The 27,302-nt window shown below is 41.1% G+C and overlaps 1 long non-coding RNA gene across 1 annotated transcript; it reads left to right on the forward strand.

The window, feature by feature from the left end:
* The first annotated feature begins 35 nt into the window (after window positions 1-35).
* Window positions 36-26,525, forward strand: LOC121671885. The gene is made up of 2 exons (XR_006018654.1): window positions 36-21,424; window positions 23,515-26,525. It is a non-coding gene; the product is annotated as an uncharacterized LOC121671885 (long non-coding RNA).
* The last annotated feature ends 777 nt before the right edge of the window (window positions 26,526-27,302 follow it).

Raw genomic sequence — 27,302 nt, forward strand, 5'->3', positions numbered from 1 at the left:
CCCCGCGCCGCGCACAAAGGCGGCGGGGGCGGCGCTGGGGAAGGGGCCCCGCGGCGGGGGGGGCCACCGGGGGACGGGGCTGTGCCGTGCCGGTCGGCAGCGCGCCGGCCCCGGCTGTTCCGGGCGTGTTTTTGGATTCCCCGGTGGTGACGATTGTTGAAGCCCTTGAGCGGCGCACCCGGACTGGGCCGGGGCCCATCGGCCTCGGTGCCCCCCGCCGTGCAAGCAGCCGGGCTAATCCCGGGCGGGGAAGTCGATGTTTGGCACATGGCAAAGGCCAGGGTTGGAGGAGGCATCCGCGCCACTGCCAGGACTGTGCTTCGGGGAGCAGGGCGCAGTCGGGGGCATCTCTGCAGGTCTGAAATGTGGGAGACACACTGCGGTCACTTGGGGCGCGGGCAGGAGCCGCGGCAGCGTGAATGCACAGACCGCGATGTGGCACATCGCATACACGGTGATGTTCGAGTGGCTAAAACTCGCCTCTCCCCAGTGACACTTTAAGTAGCTTGCTACCAAGCTACTGCCAGTGTGTTATCTGCGCCTTCCTCCCATCGTGTCCACAGCAGCAGCCCGACATACGAAAATAATCCCAATAGGGCTGTCCCGTTTCCCTTCCTCCCTCTGCTCGGTGGGCAACTATTCCAGTGTAACTCAAGTCGAATGCTGTGTGACTTGCAATACTTCCCGTCAGATTTTTGAAATTCTTGCTATATTATGGGGAGGGGGTGAATGGGCATACAAGTGACCGCTAGCAGTGGCTATTTTTGCATGCCTGAAGCCCCATTGCACAAACAGAATGGAGGTCCTGTTGGCTCTCCCGAAATGCATAGTCCAGAAAAACGATGAAGGCTGAATGGGGGATTTACTGTACTCACTGGAATTGAATAAGAATAATACAGGGTGCTCCTGGAGAGGAGAAGAACCCTGCCCTGTTCTCCAGACATTCAGTAATTAAGGCTCTCTGTCGTGTGTGCAAATGTTCTCATATTTGTCCGAAAGTTAATTCTGCCGTTCTGAGCTGAACCAGGCATGGAACTTCTCCCATCAGCTGTCTTCCTTCTCTGCAGCATGCTCCCACCCTTTCCGCCTTACATGTTAATTGAGCTCCAAAACTCCATTAGCAGTAAGACAACTCCAGCATTTCTTTCTAGCTGTCAGAGGTGGCAGGGGAAAGACATCCATATTTCTTGGATAGCTACAGATAAAATTTGGACCATGCTATTTAGGCCACTTACTTTCTCCCAGCAGTACTGTCCCACATTCAAACTAATTAATAGCAAAATCTATGCTGTGTAACGATTGTAGAAGTGGGATCATGTTTAGAAATTGCACATCCTTAAAAATGTTGATTGCTGATGTCCTCGTTTACTGAGGTTTATTGAGTTCTGTCAAGAACTCTCTTCTCAGAGGACCATAGTTCAAAAATGGTATGCACAAACACCTTTTTCCATCTTCTGTTGAAAAGTCTGATTCCTTGAATATTGTATTTATAGTTTTGAGCTACAGGTTTTTCTCTTCAGATCTACATCAGTGATTAAAAGTATTAACTTCTTTCTAGCACAATACCTATTTATATTCAGCCCTAAATAGCAGTATTGTTTCTCTGTTCATCATAAAAAGACTGAACACTGGATCTTTAGATCAGAGCAAGTACTATACATACTCTTTCTCACAGAAAATGAATGTGAATTTTTGACTATCTTGGGAAGCCTCCTTGTCTTTCTGCCTGTCCTTCAGACCTGGGGACATATCACACAATCCAGGAGAGGTAATTAAGATGACTTAAGTGCATCATCACTTGGTTGAAATTCTACCTACTGGGGTCTGCATTTGAAATATTAAGGAAACACTTCTCAAACTGAAAAACACCGTCTCTAATAACCTAGCAGATTGTTCTAGGAGAAAGACCAGTGTCTACAGGAAAGGTTTGTACATGTACGTAATAGATTTTTTCAGACCAACTAGTACAGAAGGAAAACCAGACACATTTCTGGATTAACAAGCTCTTTTTTGTTGTTGTTCTGAAGCAGTAACTATCTAAATGCAGTAATTAGCTAAAAGCTAAATGCAGCTTGAGAAAAACTACTTCAAGTTCAGCTGTATCAGTAGGACCAGCTCAGAAAGAAAAAGTGGAAATGGGATGCAGGTCATATTGTGGGGAAAAGAACCAGGGTTGGGAGCTGGTAAGTTCAGAAAAGTTCCTAGGACTTGCTAATTTTAACTGTTTAATGATTTTTCACATAACAATCCTGTGTGGAAAGAATCTTCCCAGAAGCACTTGTCCTACATTTCAAACACCCCAAACCACAAAACTCATCATTAGAGCATAATCCTCTGTGGCCCAAAACACCAGATCAGTTTAAACCGTGCCTGAGCAAGAAATGCAAGATGTGTTGATGCCCATCCACTACTGCAGCAATGAACACCCCCTGCTATCAAATCACTGGTCTGACATTTGATGTTCTAGGGCTGCACTTCATCCACTGCACAGCTGCGTTCCTTGTAGTTCTACTGCTGAAAATGAGCACTCAGCTCCAGCATGAACTCCCAAAGGCCATCTTCATAGACCAAACAAACCACTGTGCTGTTTGTGAGGGAGTTTTTCTCACAAACAGGCATTCTCTCTCTCCTTTCAGACCTGATCCTTAAGGGAAACTAGAGAACTTGTCCCACAGAAGTGCACATGGGAACTGGGTTTCCTAACACTGTCCAAAACTGTGGACTCAGTAGAGATTCTGGTCTGAGAGTACATTATAATCATCTTCTGCTTCCACATGCAGCAGAAGAACTACTGCTACTCTCCTATTTACCCCTCTCCAAATCAAGAGACTGTAAGGTACTTGCCTCTTCTTCTTGTTTAGCTAATAAATGCCATTTTCTCCCATCATTAACATCATCAATGTCCTCTCTATTCTAAAGCTATCATCTTCTTCCTTTCAGAGCTGGCTTAATTAATAAATTTCTTAACAAATGGTAAGCATTTGCTCTTAACTGAAAGGTGATTCTAACCCACAGAAAAGTGTGACCAAAAGTCTGTCTTACTTTTCCACCTATATGTCTTGGTCTAACAAAATACACTACTTCTTCATGCAACCCCAGTACTGTACATCATACCCACAGGAGACGATTCATGTGTGTCTGCCTTGTTTAATGATTGCTTAGGTGTCCACCATAGGTGGCAGTTGGAGAGAGGAGACTGGACAGGATGCCACCTTTGCTCAGGTCAATATGACAGTAATCATGTTTTTATCAAGATACACAGTGCGTTTCTTAAAGCACAGACACTCTTCCCCCTTGCCATGGAAAATAATCTTCCATTCTAAAAGAAAGAAAAACTTGGGCATTAAATAATAATAAAAAGGATTTTCAGCTTTTACTTCAAAACAATATGCTGATGATACTTGGTATAGTAGCCATTAGGAGGAATTAGGACTCTGGCAGGTAGGCAGAATATGAGATTTGTCCTCTTACACTCTTTGTGTACCAATACTATCCTTAGAGTGCTGGTTTGTGCTCGCTTTACTTGTTATGGGAGATGGGGGATTGTCTGAAAAAACCCGAAGTTATGTAAATCTTTAATTTTGGAAAGAAACAAAGCAAAAAGTCGTCACAGTATTTTCTTGTTTTCCTCTGTGTGACTGGCAGAAATAGGATAGAGTGAATGCTTCCATTCCGCAGAACTTAAGGAAAACTTGTTTTCCTAGAGGAAATTATTCAGCTTTATCTCACAGACCTATGTTACATGCAGAGAATCCAAATATAAGCACAAATGTGTATGTAGTAAGGCTAGTGAGCACCCAAATGAATAAAATATAAACCCAGATGATAACATAAGTGTATGTTTGCCCACCAAATTAAAGCACATAAATAATAAGGTTTTTAGTTGATTCAAGGTTTCATTATTTAGATGTCAAATAAGGGGTTAAAAGTAAGATCATCATAATTCAGTGGGATAATTTAAAAGTTGATTTTTTTCTCATGTTGAGCATGCAATTTGGCTGATAAGAACAGTTAATATTTTTTGGGTACAGAGCAATTAGTTCTGTATGGAAAGAAAGGATTTTTGAGATTTGGGTGGAGAGAGGGTTTAAAATATGTAATCTGTAAGGGGCAACAATGTGTATACTAAATTAATGAAGTTTCTTGGGAATTTCCAAATGAGACAGTACAGGTTCATGTCTCAGGTGGGTCTCATTTCAGCTCTGAGTGCTGGCAGTACACGTCACATCCAAGTCCTCCCAATGCACAGACAGGGATACTTGCTGAAGAATCAGTACAAAATTGCAAATGCAGTGAAATGAAGGAGAGAGGATTACAGTGTCATACATTCCAAACTGTAAGATGAGATAAGGTACACCCTTACATTGCCATATTGAAACTACCATATATTTTGGGAGATAAAATCCTTAATCAAGATAATACACACTTCTAAAGTAAGGTGTTTGACCCTAGAAGTTGACACTGAGGTCTACAAACCAAAATTGTGAAGAGAAAGTACCTGGACAAGACTCCCAAGCAGCTTTTACAGTTGCATGCTAAGATATTTTTCGGTTTGCAACATGCCAATGACATAGCCATCTGCCCCAGGGCCATGGGCATAGCGTCTCACAGACCTATTCTTGCCAGAAGAAAAAAAATCCTTAAAATTTAAAAGCCTACCTTGGACATTTCTTGGAACATCTAGAAGACTCTTGGAAGTATGCCTGTGCTGACAAAAATAACAAACATGTGCAGTGATTGGCAAGAAAATCAGTAGGAGCTGAACACAAACCTTAGGGATGGTGCAGTCAGCAGCCAGAATACTTTCTGCAGCAAAGGGTCTCAAGGCTGTACAGCCAAGTGCTCAGAAAGTCACCTCAGTGCAGAGGTAGTTATTACTAACAAGCATTTGACAAGATACCAAGTAATTCTCTGACCATCAAGTGGCCCAGGTCAGCTTACCCTCAAATTCATCCCATGTGTCTTTATATATGCCTTTAATTAATTGGCTGTATTAGTTTGCAATTGTCAATTTAGGTTAAAAATTGTACTTTTATTTGTATTTGGGTGTTGTGGGAACAAGGGAAATAAAGTTTATTCCTGCTGAGTGATAGCTATTATAACATGAATGTTCTACCAGGTAGCATGGGCTAGGTATAAAGAGCAATTTTTGGCCAGCATTGGTGTAAGTCAGCCCCCCATTACAAGGATTTTATATGTTTTAAAGAGGCATGAGGAGAAGCAGTATGCACAGTCAAAGCAGACTACAAAGAGTCTCTTCCTCCCAATACCCACAGCATTTTTTCCTTAATGCTGTTTATTCAAGATAGATGGAGTATGTGGAGATTTGATTTGGTTTTCTTTCCTGTTCAGAAGAAATGTAGATGATCCCTTGCAAATTAAAGCCGCATGTTGCCTGCCTTCCTTGACATGTTCTGTGCTGGGGTGAGAGGCGCAGGGGCTGCAGCCCGGCTGCTGCTGCCAGAAGTTTTCCGGAGAACAAGAAAAAGTCACAACTCTTAAAAGGGCAATTGCAGATCACAGCTCATTTTGTTCAGAGAATGCGAACATTTTTACTCTCTTTTTATTTCCCTTTCTTGAGCAAGTTCTTCTACAGTTACATACAGTGCCTGAAAACACAGACTCTCTCTTGTTCTTCAAACACAGAGAGGCTGATTTAAGGGCCTAAGATGGCAATCCTTACTCCCAGGAGTAGACCCGCTGATTTCACAGATGCAGGGGAAAGGAGTAGTGCTTCATAAGGCTGTGATGCAAGGAGAAATTATGTGATGAGCTCTTACTTCTGGCCTCACGCTACTCTTGCTGTGCTTCAAGTACATTCCTTTTCAAGAAATGACTCCCCATTTCCACTGATGTAAATTAGATTCAGATCATATTTGCTGCATTACTATTTCAAGATACACAGATTGAAAAGGTGTGTGTGTGTGTGAGGTGGGGAGATAGACTGGAGGAAAGTTGTTTTTCTATGTCTTTTAGGTGTGTGTGTATTTTCCATTAATGTTATTTAGAGAGTGAGCAGGATGAGATCAGAGCAGGAGTAATTCTCAGACTGCATCTGCCTTTTTCAATGGAATGTAGCTTGGTACATGTTAAAGGACAATCTTGACTTTCCCTTTAGAAGAAATCTTTTGGGCTTTTGGTTTTCTTTGTAAAGATAGCTTTAAATATTTAACCAGTGTAAACAGAGGCAGAATGCCCAGCAAGACTGAAAGGAATGTGCCACAAGGATCTGCTTGTAAGCGCTTCTACCCCAAATACATTCTTCATCATACAGGAGGGGTCAGCTGTATTTTGAAAGAAACTGGTTTTGGAAATTTTAGGCTGTTTGTGTGAAAGGAATTGTTTTAAGGATAGACAGGAGTAGTGTTCTAGACCTTCCTCCAATTCTGCAGCTGACTTTTCTAGTTAGCATTTCCCCTACTCTTTGACCCTGGCTGCACAGCAACTGCTCAACACTGCAGCACCCTGATATCCCATGTGGGCCCCAGATAAACCATCCTTAGCCTAATCCTACAGTCTTCAATGAGGAGAAAAAGGAGCACTGCATAAAAATCTTGAAGTTCACACTAGGGAATGTTACCTTCAGGATGATGAAATTTAATTTCCTATTGTCACAGGTAGTCATTCTGTATTGCTCAAGTACACAACCACCACATTTAGCCCAACTGCAAATTAGTCAAGTCTCTCCTTCCCTAGTATCTCTGTCAGAACATTAACCTATCCCATGACAGTGGGTGCATCTGGACTCTGCTTCTGGACCTTGTGACGTCTCTGTTTTTATGGGTGACTAAAAAGATTGCATCATTTTTACTGGATTTGGACTTATCTATGGAAATCCACATATTTGCCATCTCCAGAGATGATTATTGTAATTCTTTATACTTTCATATGGAATTGCTGACATTAAGAAAAGTATCTGAGGGTTCCCAGCACTGAAGACCAGGAGGACAAGCCACATCACCTCAGTGTCCCAGGTCTTCTGTTCCCCTCAGCTGTCCATGTGCTGAATACAGAAGCTATAAAAGTTTGCTTCCTTATCTTAAAGTGTCATACCAGCCTGATCCCAGTCATGTCAGGGATGGCTGGTCTCTGCAGCCACAGCTCACTACAACTGTATCCCACTGCAGCAACACCTCAGCCTCGAGCCTGCCCAGCAGGAATGAACCCATATCCAGGAGACACAGCTACTGCTACATCTGGCTGACTGAATCTGTAACATCCAGAAGATTCTGTCATGCTTATGTACTTCTGTATTTTCAGATGAAAACACCTCCTTTTCCCATTTCGACTCTCAGTGGTAGTCACACCACTGGAAACAAGGTTCAATCATGCCTCTCCTTACATATTCTACCTGGAAAGTGAGAGAGACAAGGACTTCATGATTATTCTTCAATTTTCAGAGCTCTTTAATTCATGAGGAAGGACATGCATAAAAATATGAACACTGAATAGAAAGCATTAGGAAAGGATGGAAAGGGAAAAGACGGGATATCTAACTTCTGGCTCTTACGTGTTGTTATCAGTTAATGTTGAAATCATTCTTAAAACTCAGGAAGTACTTTGCTGATGGTGATTTTTTTTGGACATTGCTCCTCTGCCATTTATTATAGCTAGACAGATATAGTCTAGCTATTAGGATAACTATTAGTTAGTTAGTATTTCTGCAAAGCCATTACCTTTTAAATTTCTGTTTATACACTTTTTTACAATTATATAGCTTCTTCTTTGAATACATCATGACTTTTTAAAAATGCAGACTGATTTAAATATTTACTTAAAAGTCTTCACTGTACCTACACTTACATTCTTCCAGGTACATACGTGATGGCAATTCAGAGTTAGAAGTCTGGATCCTCCTTTTAGCAGAGAAGGGCTAGGAGCAGTTCATCCTAAACTTCATCCACACCACTGCCATAGCAAGCAAAAGCATTCACCAAACTGCTTTGGGAGGCACTTTTCCCTCCTTTTCACAAATAGTATATTTGTGACTTCATAGTGGCAGCTGGCCTGCCATAGAAATCAGGCTGCCATGAAACCACAGCCTTGAACTCACATCTCTGGGATATGTCAGTTAGCATCACTTGAACATTAAAAAAATGTGACAGAACTGTGTTCCCACATACTGTGTTCAGTAGCAGGAGGCTTAAAGATGCTTCAAATCGTAGCAAGCCTAATTGTGAGCCAGTGTTGCACTCTGAGTACCAAGGACAGGCACTAATTGGTTTTTGCCATGTCTGCTGTGCCATTTCTATTACTTTTTTTTTTTTTTTAATTTACAATGCATAGCACTAGGGATATGGGACTTAAAGGCTTGTCTTATTTGGGGAAAAAGAATGCCAATATCAAACTAATCCCTTATGTAGACACTCTTATTTCAGTTTAAAAGTGCCTTTCATGGCATTAGCAAGTTGATTCCTTGCTGACATGAGCTTAATCAATATGAGGCACTTAGCCTGATAGAAATTTGTCTCCATTATGGGGTTGCACCAATTTTTCTATGTGCCTTTGAGAAACCATTAAGTTAAATCAGTTGTTTCTTCAAATTGGCAAGTTCTCACTCATTGAAGATTTGCAGTACAACAGTGTGGCCAGCTGAAAAATGAATCACTTCAGTAAAATGTAAAGAACCCTTTGCCTTTGTATGGTGCTACCCATTAGAGCTCTGAAAGCTGCAAATATCAATAAACTTAGAGCAGCTTTGCATCTGTGTTCTTAATCCTTGTTTTCTAAATGCAGGAACTTAAATGTGGAGAAATGAAATGCATTTCCAAGGTCAAAAAAAGAGTATGTGGTAAAGTGGTTTCAGAAACAGACCAGTGACTTTGAATATCCCTGGTCCCAGCATCCTTTAGACACCTTATATGTAAGAAGTGCTGGTACCTGTGCTTTCTGGTAATCAGCCCTTTAGAATCAGATTTCCAGGGTTGGACAATGTATGCCAGAATAACAAGTCTGTAGCCTCTCATTTGAGTTTTGTAAATAAAAAACTGACTTCTTCTTGAATGAAGATCTGCCCTTGTAATTTTATCACCACCTTACTAAATATTTATTCCTAGTGGTATCCTCCTTTAGCTATAAACATAGACATTCTAATCTCAAATTCTGAGGCAAAAAGGATAATCTACCACTTGTTATGGCTACACCAAATATATTTTTTCAAAGGATAAACATTTAAAATCTTACACTGCAAGCAGAGCTTTTTAGGCTGGGAAGAGGACCACAATGACAGTATTGAGGCAGTACTAACACCCATTTCTGGAAAAGTGGTTGTGGTCCAAACAACCACTCTGTCTGCTCTGTGTTAAAACAAGGATATTAGTTTGAAGCCGTGTAAGTGATTGGTCTGGTCACAAACAAAACCACACATTAGCTCTGTTGGAAAAAATATGACAATGTCAGGTCAGATGAGCTTGAATCAATCTCCTCAGATCAAGCTGAGGTTCAGATGGAGCAAGTAATGCTATGGTATGACTGACTGAAAGGTAACTGCATGTAAAATAGACCACAGCTAGTGTTTTCACCATGGAGTGCTTGCTCACTCTGTTGTTGAGTGATGCTACTAAAAGTTACTGAAACTTGAAACACAGTGAAAATGCTTTTTAAAGCCTGAAAAACAATTTCCATCCTTTCCTCATGTATCTCAGATTTATACCCTGAATTCTATTATGTGGAATTCAGTTATACCAGTGATTTGCCAAAAGCGTGGATACTTACAACATGTTAAGCTACAAAGACCTTAGTTGTGCAGTACAAATGCTGTCTACAATTAAGGCAATTAAAAATAGAAGCTTGAGGCAGAAGCACTTTAAAAATATTTGCAGACGTATCAAAAGTCTTTCTGTGCCCCTATTCCCAGAGTACCTGGGCACCTCAGCACCTCAAAATCTCTATGTGCTTGTTCTAAAAGATAAAAGTACTGCTTTGTCTTTGTTTTGGAGGGGGAAATCTAAGGCAGAGAGAGATTAAAATGACCTGTTCAAAGTCAGGTAAGAAGTCTGATAGGAAAGGGAATTTAACCTAAAACTGGCACGCACATTCTTTTTTCCTGAGGCCAATTTTTCCTCCCTGGAAAGCTCTGGGGGGCTGTGAATCACAGTTTTAAGTCCCATGAGGGAGGTGGTCCTACACCTTACCTACTCCTGTTGTTTCTCCCACAGCAGCACCTCCACTGCAGGGCAGTGGAGAGAAGCAGAGCGATGTGCTAGCCCAGCTGAAAGCTTACCAGCAAAGCCCACTGTAGCTCCAGTTGCTGCAATTCCCTTCTCCAGCCCTTGGCATGGCTGCAGGGGTGCTAGTGCCAGCAGAGGGAAAAGGGAAGGAAGACGTGAGCTGAAACACGGGAGAGGATGGAATGGTTCCTGTCAGCAACAGCCCAGCTTTAATAGGCATGAAGCAATCGTGAAACTGCAGCTCAAACTGCACCTTTCCAAAGAAAATTTAATCATTAGTTGTTCTGACTTGAAATAAAAAATCTAGTCGTAGCTGGACCAGCCTCTGAGGTGGCAAAGATGGGGAGAAATCCCTGTTGTTTTGTTCCTTCCAGTACTGCAAAGGGAAATTGAGGGGCCTGGGAGTAGAAAAGACCTTGAGTCACCTTGATGGTGACTCATTCCCTGAACAGAGGGGCAGCAGGACTTGACTGCCATCATTTAACACCTCCCCCCTGCTATGTATGGCAGGACTGTTGACAACAGATTTGTCAACATCGAAGTGTTAGTCCGTGACCAAGCTATCACCTTAAACTCTCTCATAGCAGCATACAAGCTTCTTAATATCTATTCTCTTATCTGTAAAGCAATCAAGATGACAGATGAATGTTCTGACTAAGCATGTTCGTATTTATGTATTTACTTAATTTGCTTCATCGCCAGTTTTCTCTCCCTGCCTCCCTTTTATGCTCTAACTAATGTCTCTCTCAGCATGCCATTGTCAATTTAAATCACACATCAGACCATGCAAGCAGCTCACACGTTATCAGCTGATATGAAAAGGGAAACTCCAAGTACAGTGGTGCACAGCAGTCTTCCCATCTCTACCAGTGTGGCTTGCAGAGCACCATTTTTGAAGGGGCTGTACCCCTCTGCTGCTGTGAGGAGACAGCTGCCTGGCCTTGAAAAACTCTGGAGTGGGCATATGGACTTAATTTAATTAACCAGATAACCTGTGCTACATCTACTGTGAGTGGATCTCCCAGTGCCACTACTCACACTGTAGAGCACCTCTCTTCATGGGAGAAGAAGGAGCCCTTGGTAAAGATGAAATGGTGCAAGACGAGACACAAACTCTGCCTCTTTTATGTTGTGGGTAGGAGAGTCCTAACTACTTCTCAACAAGCCTAACCAATGAAGTTGAGAACATGCCACTGTCAATGGGTATTTGTCATATCGTGCAGCAAATCTTCAATGAATACATAAATTTACAAAAGGCCTCGATAAAAGAAATCTGACCAGAGGCAGATGGTCAACAATGATGACCACCAACCTGAAAACTCAGGTGTAGGCTGAGAATTTGAATCCTCAGGATTCAAATCTGCACTACATTGAAAAATATTCGGAGTAACTATTGGACAAGAACTTAGATATAGAATTGTTCAATTAAAAACAAGGTTGAAAACCCCCAAAATTTTAACTTTGCTGATTAGTGTTGAGTGGTTATTTATCTCAAGCCAGTCAGAGAAGATTTGGCTGGGATTTGAAGTGGAAGTTTCATAGATACACAGCCTTTAGCTTGTGTCCAGATATTTTACCTCCTCTTCCTTTGGCCTGTGTATAGACAGTGGCACTTGGGCTGCTTCTGACTGCACACGAAAATGAGATTTCCTTCAGCATGTACTTTGCTTTTAAAAGGATTTTCTCCCACTTTTTCCCATTTTTCTAGACCTCAACAGTCCAAGAGACTCATATGATCTTTTAGAAGCAATAAGTCAAACCATGGGGAGGGTTATTTACTACAGCACTTGTGAGGACTGCTTTTTGACTGAGGTACTACACGTGACACCTAAAATCAGCAAGAATATCTTGCAGAAGTACCTACCAGCCTAATCCACAAATTCTCTCTGCATGTACATAGTCATTATTGCACTGCTTTTGTTTTTTCTTTTAAAATTCTCTTTCTCTCTTTTCTTAAAGCAGGAAAGAACTAAGGAACTCACAATCTCATGCTAACAACTTTTAGCCCAAGGAACATAATCTGCCTTTATATTTTATCAAGATAAATTCCAGACATAATTTGTTTTCCCAGACCCAGCTCTTGGCCTGTATTTCTCACAAGTGGATAATCACCCCAAAAAAATAAATAAAAATGTCACCCTACCAAATTAATATCTGACATTGCTCATAGCTGACATTTTTCAGAGACCCCTTTTGCATCCGCAGGAGACAGCCATTACTTTCTCTCTGCTGCTCCCTGACCAATTCTATGTTGCCCATGTAGCATCTGCCTCTGAGTTCGTCATGCATAGTTTTCTCATGTTGCTGTAGACTAATGATAAAGAAATTGGGAGTGTGAACATTCCCATTTTGGAACCAGAATCTATCCTATCTTATAACAAGAGTCATTATAATACAGGCTGTCAGTGTCCATGATTACAGCTTATTTCCATGCCATGCTGGAGGAGAAGAGAGATCTGAAGTTGAAGGTCAGAGTCTTTAAACAATGAAGAAATGTCTCCTGCACGTACTTGGTTTATAATTGTCCAGGATAGAGCTGCTTTTATGAGGTTTGTTGTCATAGTAGAGTTCCCAAGAAAAACAGGGGTGTTTTATTTTGGTTGGTTGGTTGGATTTTTTTGTCCTGGCATCTGTCTACTGTCAGTGGACACCCACAGCTGTAGCCAGGAGTATGCCTTCACTTCTGGCCTCTGATGTGAACAGCTTTTGCTCTGGCCCTGGGGAGCTGTTGGGCAGACAAAGCAGTAGGGAGCAGGCAGCACACCAGGTAATAAAATGTCCAGTTTCCATTCTGATGTATGGGAAATTTTAAAAGCTTTGATGTCTGAAGGCATATGCACTCCAGCAGAGAAAACTTCACATCTCATCTCTCCCTAGCCAAGAGTAGATCTTTTCTATTATCTCACAAGGAGCCTGATAACACAACACATAAAAGTTGGAGCTATCACCATATCAGATCATGAACCAGCTTTCCTGAATGTTGTTATTAAGGCAATTCTTAAGCAAGATAATAATTGGTAGTTTAATAAGTCTCTGTAGAAGTATGCTAAGTATACCCGAAATAAGGCTCAATGCAATTAATTTGACTAAACAATTCAGAAGAAAATATATTAATGTGAAAAGTATAATGGAGGAATTACCACATGAATTCTCTAATTGCCTAGATTCTAAAACACATAAGGGTATCAGGGACCTGGCAGACACCAGAATCCATAATTTCCACTATCATATGTTTTTGCAGTAGAAAGTAGAATTAAGTAAACACATTCTTTGCTATTTAATTAAAGGAATGTACACTGGTATAGATAATAGTCTTGATAGTGAACCAGAAAGCACAGCTCTGTTAACACACTCAGCTAAGAAAGTGCAACCATTTCCTCCAGGGAATATACTGCGGAACTTGATCTCCTTGGTACTGAGCAGGTAGAATATGCTCTCTTACAGAGTCACCCCACATTCATCCAGCAGTGGAGGCAGAATACGTCTTCTCATTTATGCTTCACCTCGCAGTTCTGCTGTGCTCATGCACAGGCAACAGCTGGAGTTTGAACTGCCCTGGGCAGAAGGTGTCCAGTTCTGAGCAGGGGCAGCAGTACCGTGAGACTGAGCATGCCAGAGCTTTGCCATGGTTTGGCTCAGACAGCCCGGCTGTTTTGCTGGATTTGGGCAGTCAGGGAGAGCAAGTAAAAGAAGTCAAGGAGAATTAATAAAAACATGGTGATTATCTGAAAAGCTCTTGAAGTGAGCATCTGCCTGGAGTTGTATGCCCAGGACTGTAGACAGTGGTGCTTCATTTTTTTGTGTGTATGACCACAACACAACTATAGAGTTACAGCCTGTAGAATGCAAAAGCTTTTACAGTTTCATACCCCTGTTTCCTATGTACTTTCTATGAGCAAAGAATGAGCAGATGCCACAGATCAGCAGCTGCACAGTAACCTGTAACCTGTTATGCTCTGGTAGCTAATCTGGACATGCAGTTTCTCCATCCAATTTCAATTAAGGTTAGAACCAGTGGGGAGAAGAGAGAGCAGATAGTGCTGTGAGCATTTTAGCTGTGTACATCCAGTGCCATGCTGGGTTGCTTTTTGGAGCACTGGCAGAAGAAGAGAAGCAGCAGCTATGGAAGTTGGAATGGCAGGAGAGGCAATGTATGCAGCAAGCTCCTATCCAAACAGTTGCTGCTAAATCATGAGGATCCACTGAGCAGATTTGATGACCCATGTTGGCTTTCAGGTTTCATACAACTGCCTGCTGCAACCAAGAATTTTAAATCTGGCTGCATAACATTGCATATTAATGCACATGGGATGGTTTTTGGAAGCTGTCCTCTCCTGTGAAGATGGAAACTTGGGCTTTAGGGACCACTTTGAAGAAATCAGACTTCAAAAAAATAGCATTATTATGACTATATTAGCTGTGCATACAGCTGTGATAAGCTGGCCTTGGTCGAATAATCGTGATGATGTTTTGGGTTTTTTTTTAAAGTACAAAATATATTTGCATCACTGACTTGAAAGGTCCTGGTAGCTATGTTGATTGTTTATTGGTTCTACTTATATTTGCAAACAAAGAAAAGTGAGGAGAACAGCAAAGTGGTCAGAAGTGGGATAGCTGCAGGAACAGAAAGTATAATGGTTGAGCTGTTGAAAGTTGTCAGTGCAAGTGTCAGCAAAGGGGCCAAAACAGATGTTCATACATAAAGGAACACAAGGAAGTTGCAGGTAAGCAGATAAAGGCAATACCTCTACGAGCTTCAGGGAAAGGAAGATCCTGCTCATCCAGCTAACTACAGAGATCTTAGTCACTGGTGGAAAAAAATAATCCTGAACATATTTACCAACAGATTAAGGCCAGTTTCAGAGGAAGCAGATGGCCAGAAACTGTGTGACTTCACAGCAGATGCAAGCTTTATTGATCTAATTACAACTCTTGGCAACTGATGGGAGTGGAGTAATAAAAGTGGGTTAAAACTTTTGGAGGAAAACAACTGGCTTGAGTGGATACAATATAGAGTGTGCATATATGGAGTTTCAGGTAACTGTAATGATAAAAGGTGCATGTTGAGACTCCTGTAGTGCAGTAAGAAATGTCAAGCAATTGGCTAAGTCCAAGTCTGATTTAGGAGCAGGGGACATGGAATCACACTCATTTTCAATCCTGAAGAAGAATGTTGCTGTGAGATGCCTTGGAGGGCATAATTTTGAAAGATCTGTAGCAAAGCTTTTCAGTAAATATAAATGGTATGTGATCACTGGCAAATAGGTCTGATTTAATGAAAGCATTTTGTGCCATGTTGGAAAACTGGTTTTGTAGACTTGAACTTAAAACTAGTTCCAAGAAGATGAGATGTCTGCATCTTGGAGAAGGAAGAGTACATACTGCACTGACACGCAACATAAGGGAAGTTACGGAGAAGTGAGAAGTCTAGTCCTCATGTAGTTACATCCACATCAGCATCAGTTAGTTCAGCATCAGTGGTTCAGTAAAGATGAATTAAAACAGTAATGTACCTTAGTCAAAAATGCTGCACAGTAGCTGATGAGATTATAGATCAATAAGGATAATACATCTACAGTCCATATGGGTTTTTTTTCAAATTTATTATTACTTCAGGGACTGAGAACAGCTCCAGTAAATGAGATAAACTTGAGAAAAAGACTGGAGACAGCAGTTAGAAATGGAAAACATTTTAAAATATCAGAGACTGAGTCAGGAAATCAAGGCAAGGGATTGACTTTAATTAAAAAGATTATAATGATACACCAGACCATACCAATACATAGGGAAAAAAAATAAGCATTCAAGGCCTAAAACCTAATATCAAGTTAATGACTAGATACTGCGTTAAATTAAGCTTTGTTTAATAGTGTAATAATCCCTGAACAAGAAAGATCAGCAATGGCATAGTGTTCCCCAGATCTGCAAGGACACTTTAGAAAGCCAGAGAAGAAAAGGACCATTTATCTGTTTTGGATTATAATTAAAATGCCAAAGTTTTCTACAGCCCTAAAATTTATCTATCTGGCTACAGAAATAGTCATAAACAATCATCACCACTAAAAACTTGTTCGTTTTTAATGCCCCACAAATCCAGAAGTTTTTTTAAACAAAGCAGTCAGTGCAGATTCACCTATGTATTTAGCACTCGTGCACATACTACACACACATTTGCACAGTAAGAAGAGAGAACAGATAAATCAAATACACAGAAACTGCAGAAATATGATGTGCTTGCCAAGACTCAGACACAAGTCTTCACAGGAGTCTGTTTGTAAGCCAACTCATATTTGAATAATTGAAATGACATCTAATGGAAACTAAATATATACAATAAATGTGTGTATTCATCTTTATGACAAAAGTATTAATAATAAAAAGGTACAATATTGAGATTGTCTAGGAAAACATCTTGTCCTAGAAAATGTAAGAGCTTTGTGTTCAAAGGATTTAGAAAATAAACTCCCTTTCTGTGGAGCCCTGCCCGTTGGGATTTGGCATAAGAAAGAAAAGAGAATTTCTAAGAAATATCAGGTTTTCTTTGCTGGCGTATTTTTTACTTTGTTCTGAATGGAAACAACTTGAGCTCAAAAGGTAAATTTCATTGACTATAGATTTTACTAAGTGTGAGTTTAGGAGAGAAAGCAAAAGAAAACGAAGGATGTACTAAATATGACTGCATTTTACAACCCCTTTCTTCTTCTTCTTTTGATAAGCACTCAACAGAAGTCTATTCAGTGAAAGCTGCCAATTCTTATTTTTACCATATGTACAGATTGAGGATGTCAGAGGAAATGTGTATGGCAAATTAGGGTGAACTCTGTGGCCTGAATGTTAAATGAGAGGGCAAATTATGCAGGATTTGTCTACCATTTCAGTGCTCTCATTTGTGATGTCTTTGGGCAGGGCACCTTTATAAGACTATCCTGAAGATATTATCATAATGGAATGTTTTGCATAATAGAAAACACAGTCACCTCAGATCTTCTTTTGCATGACAAACCCTTGATTAGAAAAATAATAAGATGGAAATGGAATTTCTGTTTATACAGGCAGGCATCAGAGCCAAGGAGAATGGAAGCTGACCTCAATACACTCACATAGGCAGATGCAAAACCTCTCTCTTTACAGTAAATTTAGCCTGGAAATAGACTGAGAAACAAGCGGGAGTCATATAAAAGTCTTCATACAGTGAAAAGTTCCTTATTCATGAAACAAGTACCTGTGATATGCAAAGAGTATCACATATTTTCAAATGACTCATAGCTCTTGTGACACTGTAAGGTCCACATTACACCCCTGTGAAAACAAGAATGATTTGATATTTGACAAAATGGTAAACGTTTTAAATTTTCTACTACACATCTGATTCAGCTTTGGCAATTTATAGTCTTTAGGTCCATTGATGTACAGTTAGAAAACTGAATGAATATACTGCCTTAAATCAGGATAGCCAACCATGTACATAATTAGGAGCTGGATTATTATTTTCAGAATTGAATACAGCCATGCTCCCATACTCATCTGAATTAACGCACGCATCTGCATATGTGTTTATAGGATTGCTGCTGATGTGCATGTGTCATTAGACACGTAAACCTGCTGGTTTTATTTAGTTAGTCAGTATTAATGACAAAATTTATTCTGCAAACAGAAACATAGAAAAAAGTTTTAAAAGTGTGCAATAATTTGGAAGACTGTACCTTCAGGAAAATTGTAAAATCAAAAGGTAGATTTTACTAACTCTTTCCTTCTCACTATCTAAGAACGTAATGTGCTATTACATGACTGGACTTAACGTATGTTCAACTTGGAAGACAAGATTATTTCATTAGTGTCAGTGATCCTGGGAGCACAAAACAGTATTGTTCTCTGCCAAGATCATATTGCACACAGGTTTGATGTGGATTTTGGGTGGTAAGAATTCCAACACAGCTGGTTTACAGAAGACCCCAGTTAAACTGCTTAAAATGCCTAGTCTAAAATATGGTACCTGTGAAGATAGTGTTGTGATAGTGGGAGTTCTGCATGCTGGGAGAGTGTAAGTGCTAATTACAAATGTGCTCATGCTTATTTCTATGGCTGCCCCAAATTAAAGAACATTGTTCAATCCTGATATTTGATATAGCCTGAGAAAAGAATCAGTATATTGCTCTGAGGCACCTCATCTCAGTGTGATAAGGATAAAATCTTAGCCTGCCTTTGGTTTTCTGATAGCCATTTCCTCTCTGTTTTCCTCACTGTGATTTGTTGAGATGATCTTAATCTGATCCAAAGGCTCTGAACACCCAGAACTGCCATTAAAAGCAGCAAGGATGGGTGCACCCAGCATCTCTCAGGATCAAGCTTATCATTTTTAGCTTTAAATATCTGTATGATTAGAGTTACATGTGTCAGCTTTAAGATAATGTCATGATTTCATTGTGGTCTAAGATCTTGAAAAAAGAAAGCATGGCTGATCTCTGCACAGTGTCTGTTCATGTTTATTATCTTAACAGTAAACTCACAGCTGATTGCAGTTTGGCCCTTATCAGTTCTTCCTTCTAGCAACATACAAAATCATTTCAGCTTTTTCAGGAACAGATCCATCTTAAGATGCAGCTTTACAGAGAACTGACAGATAATACTAACCTTTATTTTTCAGCAAAAGTAATTTTTGTAAAAAAATGTAAAAAATGACACATAAGTGGCCACAACATTCAACATACATATATGAACAATGGTTAATGAAATCTAGGAATTCAGCTTTTCAGTGCCTGAAGAAGCAGATTTAATATCTGGGTTTAGTACTGCAGATTTCTTCACCTGGATTAGAGTGAGCTGTAAACAGATCAGTTGATTAGAAGACTAAAAAGATAACCCAATTTAATGATCATACATAAAATGTCTACCAGAATCCTCCACCTGAATAGCGGTATAGTTACTTTCTTTGAGGAATATTTTGCAATGTATTAGAGAATGAATCTCCCCTTCTTCCTCCACAGCAAGAGCATGCCAGCCAGACAACCCCCTGCTAGCAGTCTGAACCCAGAAGTACATGTTCCCAAATGCTGCTTAATTCACCTTCTCTAAAGTGCTAGCAGTAAGTCCTGCACTGAGGCTGCATACATACTCTGTATTTGTTGCCCCATTTTGCTTTCCATTAATCAATTACTGGCTCAAGGCTGCACTTAATCCATTAGGACAATAGTTACATTTGTAAAAAAAAAGAAAACCAAAAATAATTTATAAAAAAATATTCTGAAGTAAGAATCAGAGTTGTAGTAGAGTCTGTTCAGCCCATGCTCTGAGACAGCTAGAGCATGCTCCCGGGATTATTCCCATAAGACAAACCAAAGCCAGACTCTGTAATGACACCACTTGCAAATGCAGCAGTCATTATTTCTACTCTTCCCACTTCCAGTAAGCTCATCCTGAATGCCTTTGAGCCAGCCTCAATTTTGGTGTCTCCTCTATCTAACCCAGTGAGAAACACACAAACAAATCCCGTAAGGAAGGGCAGGAAGTTGTGAGAGCTGTTACGTGGTTATTGTTACTAGGGAAACCACTTCCTTAGTATTCATGTGTTCAGCAGATCTGTCTGGCTGTGTCTTGGACTCCCAGGCAATATTATGAAATAAATGGCAACCAGGAAAATAAACCCAAACCAGCACAAAATACACTGTAAGTGTCTGTGACACTTAAAATTAAAATCTTGTTCTGGCAAATCAAGTCTAAGCAGAAATATCTCCCATAATATGCTTTTATAACAAGGGTGTGCGTGTTTGGAAGAGTATGCTATATTCTATTCCTCTTTTCCTGAACATTAATAATATATCTGTAAAAGCAATCAGTACTGACAGTCTAGAGTTAAAATGCTAAGCCCAAGCAGCTACATTTTTTGGCTGCTGACCTTAGCTCCAATTTCATGAGCAGTATCTTCATCCAAGCAAAGGATGAGTGTAGCTAGTACTTTGCTTTGAAAACCAGATTGTAGTGTTGGGATTAATCTCTAACAACAGACCGTCCATGCTCCTACTTTATGGGACAATTTTTTTTTGTTTGTTGGCTTTTTTAAGATGCAGCTTGTTTCTGTGTTCAGTCACAAAAGCGTGTGACTTACAAAACAATCAGTAGAAGTATCTCAAGCAGCAGCCATGCCTCTTAATGTTCCCTGTATCCCTTTTGGCATAGTTTAAGCAAGCAGCAACTTTCCCAGGATCAGTCAGAAACTGGTGCTGGAAGGGCTCTCAAGAAATCAGCTGTGCTAAGCAGGTTGTGATATACCTGGTTTATACAAAGACGCTCACCACCAGTTCCTTAATTTCCACAGTGACTGGGATTCAATGCATCTCATCCTCCATAGGAATTCCGCAGCTGATTAATTGATTTTGCCTCTTAACCATCTTGCTGAAAATCTCAGCTGAGTGATAAGGCCTGAAGAGGATACACACACCTTCCCTAGAGCATTTCCAGCCTCAGGCTGTCAGTTCCAGTGCTGGCTGCATTGCAAAACCAGCTCAGTGTTACTGCTCTCCCTGATGGACTCCAGGCACAGAGCCGGTTTGCTCATTCACCAGAGGTCTAGGTCTGGCACTTCAGAAAGTTATCGTTCCTGAGGATCTCGATAACCCCAAGCCCAGCCAGAAACAACCATCTCAGTCGGTTTGTTCTTGCTTTAGAGTGGAATGACTTGCAGTGGGGAGATACGGTGTGCAGCATAACCAAGTATTGCAAAGTTCACTTGCTGCTAGAGAAAGTCTTTTCTAAACAGACATTTCAGAAGACAACATATATGCACAAATGTGACCAGTTACAGGCAAGACTGCAGGAAGGACAGTGGTGCCTGGTCTTCTGAAGAAATGGAGGTGAGGAAAACAGCAGAGAATGAAGTGAAAATACTTTATTATGGAGTAACCCTCTGATACAAAGCGCAAATGATTAACAACTATTTGGGCCTTGCTGAAGCAGGCTCACAAACAAGGTTATGCAAAACTCAACCTATAAATTGAGATAAAAGCTAACACAGCAGATGGATAAAAAGATAAGATCTTTTTGACTACAAAAATCACTAAAGATAAATATCACTAAAGATAAATAAGTGCTTAAAGGTTTGCTTCCTTTTTTTCGCAGTATTATTTATACATCTTGGGGCTAACTATAGCAAAAATACTCTTGCTTTACAACAGATGAAGCAAAACAGAGAACCAGGACTGCGGGATTTAGAAATATCCCTGCCACGAAGACCTGCAACACAGGACAATGGGAATATCAAGGTACAGAATTAGAGTTCAAATACACATGGGTGGCAGCTCATTTTCTCTCAGCATGTTTGTGTCTTTGCATGATCCCCAGCCTGATCCCTAGTCTACGGTATGATATAGGCTTGTGCTATCCACAGGGTGACCATATAAAACAGATAATTAGAGACCGCTAAGAAGAGACTTTGGCAGTTAGCCAGCATAAACCAACAGAAAGATTCTGCTCATAAGTATATTCACTGATGGCACTAAATAAAGGGGCACATGTGAGCTACAGCTGGAAAATACAGGGAACTAGAGTTCATACAGAAAAAAGCTGTTGGAGAAATACAAAAAACTCCCACTGATGTCCCAAATTAAAGATGATCTAATAAATATGAAACTCAGTTCCTGGTTTCTTTCAAGAGCACAGCACTACGTTGCACAGGAAGCAGCTCCTATAGTTCAGATGTCTGGATGTAAAGGACAAGGAGACACTGTCCAAGCCAAGCAGTGTGTCCAGTAGGGCTAGGTACGGAATTTGGCACTGAGGGACAGGCATGCTCTGGTTGGTTTGCTATGGCTCCTCCTGGCCATTTCACCTAGGCTGCTGTCTCATGGGGCAGTAAAAAGGCACCCACCTCCAGCTCAGGATGTACTTTGGTTGGACACTGTTGAGAGCTGGAAGACTACTTAGAGGAGATATTTCTATGGGCTTTCTTTATTCACATATCTTTCCTCAGATAGTGGCAGCCAGGTTTGGGGTTGGAGAACTGGAGAACTTTGAGCTGAGAATTAAGGCCGTTTCGATGAGGCAGGAGACAGCCATGGTGCACACTAAGCCCTGGAAGGTGTTGAGTGCTCTCCACACCCACATGGGCTAGGTGTCTTGAGACCCCCATGCAGTGGGCAGCTCAGTTCTTGGGGGCACTCATGGGAGCATAGCTGCCCTTCTGGGTCTCCATGTGGCAGAGTTACCCCACCCAAGGAAGCTGCCACTTCACTTCCAGAGAAACCTACAGTGACAGAGGAACAGCTAAAAACACACAGTGACACAAGGAGAACCCACATGTGGGGTGGTTCAGAAAAAGTGGCAGCACTGGGAGTGAGGCAGAAAATCTGCTCATTTATCAGATGAGGAGTGCAGGCAGCAGGGCTGGAAACACCTCCTGTGGTTCTCCGAAGCTGTAGATGTTGAGAGGGCAAGGGCCAAACCACCCATCTCGCTTGTGCTTTGAGGTGTGCAAGTTGGAAAAGCAGACAGACACCCCCCTCCCAGCTGAGTTCACACTTTCAGTGGGAGCTTTAATAAGAAGCCAGGTTTGCAGGAGAGAAGAGGATGGGGACCCACAGGGTGGCCCAGATTTACATGTAAAAATCCTCCAACAGGATGCAACATCTCAGTGTGGGTGGAGAGCAAGCAAGTAGTACAGTTTCATTGCTTCATGGCTCAAAATGTCCCCAAGATGTGTACTCATAAGACCTACATTTTGAAGATGAAGACCTGCTTCTGGCCTAGCTCTGCTTTCAGTATTCTGAGGAGCAGTGCACACCAGCTAAGAAGTCCAATACTGGATATTGATAGCTGCGGGCTGCTGTTCGATCCCAGGATGGCTTGCCTGTTAGAGGCTGGGAGGGAAATCAATGCTTATGACAGCACTTTCAGCCAGGAACTGCCCAGAAGTCAAACCTGTCAAAAAGCCATTTACACACTCCAAGTGAAAACAAAGTAGCCGTGGCTTTTAGCAACACTGCTTAGAGATCGTTACATTTTCCACAGATTATAGAGCGAATGAAATGTTTGCCAGAGTAGAATATATGTAGACAACAGCTGTTTGATGAGGGTTTTGGAAGGGGAAGACTGAAGTCACCATTGCTTTAGAGCCTCAGGTGTTGGCAACTGCAGAGCAGTGCTCGCACGGCATCCGCACTGCCTCTCCAACTATAACTGCCTCCTGTAGTGGGCTGGGAGCGGGCAAGAAGTTGGGAAGGGACACAGCCAGGACAGCTGACTCCAACTGACCAAAGGGATATTCCATACCATATGGTGTATGCTCAGCAATAAAAGCCAAGAAAAAGGAGGAGAAGGGGGGGGGGCATTTGTCATTAAGGTGTTTGTCTTCCAGAGCAACTCCTAGGCACACTGAAGCCCTGCTTCCTGGGAAGTGTCTGGACACCGATGGGAAGTATCGAATAAATCTTTTGTTTTCCTGTGCTTCTGTGCATGAGCTTTGTTTTTGCTTTATTAAACTGTCTTTATCTTGACCCATGAGTTTTTTCCATATAATTTTCTCCCTCCCAGTGCTGATGAGGAGGGCAGTGATAGAGCAGTGTGGTGGGCAACTGGCATCTATTGAATGTCAGCCCACCAGTCCTTTTAACAACCAACATGGGGCACCCTCTTTGCAGTAAAGACTGCGCCTTCACTACACTTAAGGACCAAATTCTGAGCAAGCTCCCATTTCAGTAGGATCAGAATTGGTCCCAACCACTCAATTTTATCTCTCTCATACTCCCATAGTGCCTGGTTTGGAGATGCAGGGAGGCAGCATATTAGGCCCTTACACCCAAAGCATGCTAGGCCTCTTTACACCCAGAGGGAGAATTCAGCAAACCAAGAAGATTAGTGTGCCAGGTGAGGCCACAGCAGAAAGCACCCTGAAGACCTGCCTGGATTTTTCCTTACACCAGATGAAATAATCTTCGTTTGTCACTAAGCTGAATAGCATTTAGTCCACTGATGCTTTAAACTTTCACGGAAAGTTTGGAAGTGATGTGATGCAGCATTTGCAAGATCCCACATCCCAGAGGATTGTATCTGAGCTCAGGTATGGGTGCCTTTGTAGCAGGATTCTCAAGGACAAACATCATCCTGAGGCTGCTGCTGCAAATGTTTCAAAGTAGGAGCAGAATGTAACTCTGGAGCATCTGAAAAAACCCACTTTTTTCAATATAAAAATACAAGAAAATATGTGTGCACAATCGTCTCATTCCCCGGAGTGTTATGCATATAATCAAAGGAGAATCACTGTGGACTTTGTGGCATGGAGGAATAGAGTGATCTTCCTTTATGAATGAAGCACATACAGCTGAGCAAGTACCATTTCCATGGGTAAAGGCAGTAGACTGCTTTTAAGGAGAAAATAAATGGATGGCCTCTTCTCTGTAGCAAAACCAGGGTACACAGATCAGGCTATTCTCACAGTCAGTGTTCAACATTATACTTAAGAGCAGTATTAGACTAAAAAGCACCTAATTTATCTTGAGCTGATTTAAAATGCATCTTGGTGCGTCTCAGCTATTGTCTAATCCTTTTGTTTGAGATGTTCTACATTAGTCAGCCACTTTTGATTCATGTGCTAACAATTCCCCTTAAGGCAGGTAATTCACAGACAATGTTCAGGATGTGTAAAGTGGCACTCCAGTTCCCACAGACAAAAGTCAGTAAACTTTAAATCCCAGAGCCCCTAAACTTATTTTGCATAAATTGCCCTCACAGGAGGGGAGCGGAGATCTGTTTATATGCATCTCCTGTATCAACTTAGAATTCAAATCAAATTTTCAGAACAGTGGGAATGCTGATTAGAGACAAAACACAGCAGAAAGCAAAGGCTGCAACCAATTTTGAGTACAAACAAAACAAAATGTGAATTACTTCACTTTAACCTCTATATCCTACTTCAGTGTCTTTTCCATTAAAGGTTTCTTAGCACAACAATTAACAGAATGGAGATATATTTCTGTTAAATAATGACCTCCTACAGATGACCTTTTTTTTCCTTTGGTACTGAAGTTAGACATGACAGCATTTACTCCTGTAACGAGAACAGGTTTTAAGCCTAGTAGCTGTTGATTTTGCCAAGACAGCAAATGGGATCTTTATGCTAATGAAAGTTAAGATTTCAATCTTTCCACTATGATGCAGTTTCTGTCCTCAGAAGATCTTGAGATAGTGTGCTGTTTCAAATGATGTAGTACTGAGCATAAAGAAGAGTTTGGATTCCTTTTTCTGAACTGCAGCACTTAGACATTCACATTCCTTTTTTCCCAGAAATGCACATATCTGTATTCATAGCAGACAAAAAACCTGTCATCACCTCAAGGTAAAAAAAAAAACCAACTGTAAAACAGTGGTACCAGTAAAATCTGTAAATATGTTAAAACAGGGCAAAATGTATATTTCTCCATTGGTAAACCACATAGCTGTGGCAACTTATATAATTAACAAATTAAAAGGCTGTCAAGGTTGATTTCTTGCTTGCATAAGTCATCAACATTCACAAAGTGGAATCTAGACACAGCTCTAATCTGTGTTTAAACTGCTGTGTCTATCTTAGCAAGCCATCCTGGACAAAGTCCTAATGCTACTGAAATCAAGGCAAAGAGACAAAAAAAGAAAAAAAAAAAAAAATTCAGGGTTGCCAGGATTCCGAGTGATTTCAAACCAGACAAAAACCAGACCTCCCCTGCCTAAATGGTAGGATGATCTATTAAGTCATTATTTTCTTAGTGGTAGTCTGAATTTACCAAGTGCCTCCTCCACCCAGTGAAGCTTGTTATCCCCTCTCGGTAGGTTTCATTGCTAATGATGATCAGTAATTCATTCTAACGTGGGAAAATGTTTTCTAGAAGCCCTTCATTCCAAACTGAGAGCATGAACATTGAAATATAGTGTCTAAACTGAAATACTGAAATATCTGGGGATGGCAGTTCGGAGAGTTTCATGACATAAGCCCGTGGAGTCTGAAACCAAAATAGTCAATGATTTCTGGCATCTGCAGTGTCCCATAGCTGCACACACTGGAGAATTGCATTGGCTCCTGGCTCTACGGTGAAAAAACAAAAAATCCCTAAAGTCTCCAGCCCCACAGTCATTGCAATGGAATCTTGTCACTGAGCTGAGAAACCTGAGCTCCTGGCAATCCACAGGTGAAGGAAGTTAACTGAAAGATAAGTCTTTCTCTCCTGATAAATCAATGGCTTTCAAAGCTGCTGAATAACCTGGCTTTGTTGGGAAAACCTTCCAACCAGCTCTAATTAAACAGTCCCAGATTAAGCTAAGAAAAGCCATTTAATTGAAAGAAGGTGCAGGGAGAGCTCTGGGATATTTGTTTAAGTGCCAAGGGACACCTCAAAAGAAAGAAGTGTGTGTGCGCTGCTACAACATTATCTTTATTGGGACAATCATGTATAGAGGTATGAAAAAAAAAAAATCAGTGTGAATGTCTCCATTTTTCCCTTGCATTGCATCCTGCAGTAGGAACAGTGCAGGCTGATCATCTGTTAATCAGCTGTTTAGGTGATTATTACCAGAGAACAGAAAAGATGGTATGTGTGGAAAAGAAATCAGGCAGAGATTGAAGAGAGATTAAACAGCACATTTTCTTTCTCTCTTTGTAGTAAGTGTCCACGTTAAAAATAAAAAATGAGCAAAAAAATTTCACCTAAGGCCATTCCTCTAACTCAGGCTCTAGAGATACCTTTAAAAGAACTTGGTTGCATTTTTTTCTCTCTCTCTCTATTGAAGAAATTAATAAAAGAATCTGCATCTGGAGCAAGTATGAGTTTGATACTGTGTTTTACTGATGACAAACTCCAATTCCATCGTCGGGTATTCACACACCAGTCCAAAGCCCGGTTGCTGCACCAGCTGCTGCATGGATCCACCTGAGGGCAGGTCAGGGATCTAAGGCAATACAGTAAACAACACTGAAGGTGTTGCACATGAACTGATGGATGTAGCAAAGTGCCTTCAGATGTGCTAAGATGGTGGAACAGGCTGCCCAGAAAAGTTGTGGCTGCTCCATCCCTGGAAATGTTCAAGGAGAGGCTGGATGGGACTTTGAGCCACCTGGTTTAGTGGAAGGTGTCCCTGCCCACGGCCAGGGGATGATCTCTAAGGCCCCTTCCAACG

The sequence above is a fragment of the Corvus kubaryi genome, unplaced genomic scaffold (genome assembly GCF_017639235.1).
Source record: "Corvus kubaryi isolate FWS band 111438036 unplaced genomic scaffold, C.kubaryi_AGA036_p1.0 37398, whole genome shotgun sequence".
In the NCBI taxonomy this organism is placed as follows: Eukaryota; Metazoa; Chordata; class Aves; order Passeriformes; family Corvidae; genus Corvus; species Corvus kubaryi.